This window comes from Molothrus ater, chromosome 14, assembly GCF_012460135.2.
Source record: "Molothrus ater isolate BHLD 08-10-18 breed brown headed cowbird chromosome 14, BPBGC_Mater_1.1, whole genome shotgun sequence".
Lineage (NCBI taxonomy): Eukaryota > Metazoa > Chordata > Aves > Passeriformes > Icteridae > Molothrus > Molothrus ater.
In genome coordinates, this window is record NC_050491.2 from 20,163,192 (window position 1) to 20,164,617 (window position 1,426).

The 1,426-nt window shown below is 53.5% G+C and overlaps 1 long non-coding RNA gene across 1 annotated transcript; it reads left to right on the forward strand.

Moving 5' to 3' along the window:
- Nucleotides 1-273: 273 nt before the first annotated feature.
- Nucleotides 274-699, forward strand: LOC129046827 (uncharacterized). The gene is made up of 3 exons (XR_008508615.1): nt 274-357; nt 436-477; nt 572-699. It is a non-coding gene; the product is annotated as an uncharacterized LOC129046827 (long non-coding RNA).
- Nucleotides 700-1,426: the final 727 nt, after the last annotated feature.

Sequence of the window (1,426 nt, forward strand, 5' to 3'; positions counted from 1 at the left end):
CTTTGGTCAGATATCTCTCCCTTTTCCCCTCGAGGCTCTCACCACAAGCCTAATGTGTCATGTTTAACGTCCCCCGGTTTGTCGCGTTCGGTGTCATGGGTGTCTGCACGCGTTTGTGCCGGAGCTGCTCTGCCCTGCCGCATAACCTGCTGCAACAGGAGAAGTCCCGGGGACTTGGAATTTGTAATGTGGGGTGTAGTTGGACTCTAGGTGGGATTTGTCGATGGACACAAGATATCTGGAGCTCTTAAGTTATCCCGCAGCCCTTTGACTTTTGTCCTAACTCTTTTTCAGAGTCAGATAGATTAAATCTATGCCAGAGGTACCCATCCCGGGTGAGGGGTTTCTCCCGAGCAGGTGAGGCACCATTTGTCTCTGCCGAGGAAGTGTAAATGGTGTCTGTGTTACAGCACTGTTCTTTGTCTTTCTTTTTAGGAAGTCAAAGCAGAGAGCAGCAGTCAAGGCTGAGTGGGCAAGGTGAGCATTGAGTAGCGTACAGAAGCAGTGGTTATTGCTCAAGTCTCACTCTCTGGTGCAACTACAAGCATCCATTCTCGTTTGTGCGATTTAGGCAATCGACTCGGCGTATGTCCGGCCCCTGTCACCAACCGGCCGATGCACCGGGTTTCCTGCAAATATGAGCTCCATGGAAGTATTACAGGACTCCGTGATGATGAAGCCTTCAAATTTTCTATTTCACGGTCCCATCCGAGGAGCCCTCGGGAGCGGCTGAGGAGTTGCGGTGAGCGGAGGAGGTAGGGAGGAGGGGGGAGGCTCAACTCAGGTCACAGCAATGGCAAATCACCTCATCTCCACTTTACCCAGGCGCACCCTGCGACAACGGCGTCGGCCTCCAAGCGAGCCCGAAGCGTGCAGCCCGAGGAGCCGAGCATTCTTAGGAGAAGGGTGAGTAGCAGACTTGTCGTGTTTTGGCTGCCATGCTGCTAAGATCGTGCACTCACGTTTGGTTTCCTTTCTCTTGGCAGACTAAGAGAACAATAGCCCGTGTCAGCAGGGACTTCCCAGACGGTGCATCCGCTTCCTATCGAAGCTGACACGCATCGGCACACCCACCCGTCCGAGAGATAAGTAGAGGGCTGCAACCCACATAGGGGCTGAAAGTGGGGTGCTGGGTTGGGACTCTCTGGGGGGGGGGGGGGTGTTGAGTCAGCTCTGGAGATGAGGGTAGCCAAGAAGTGGACCCTTAGGCCCATAAAAGGAAAGTCTCACTTTTGATCACAGTGCTGAGGTGCACAGGGCAGAGCAATCCCGACGTGTATCGTGTCACTTGTCTATCGTGCATTATGTGTTGTTTGTATATCTCGGGTCTTTTACCTTAGGCCTTTGAGGGGCCTAGCAGAAACCCTGGCATCATTCTTAGCATCTGTGATCTCAGCATTCCTTGCCCCGGCACCCAGGCCATAGA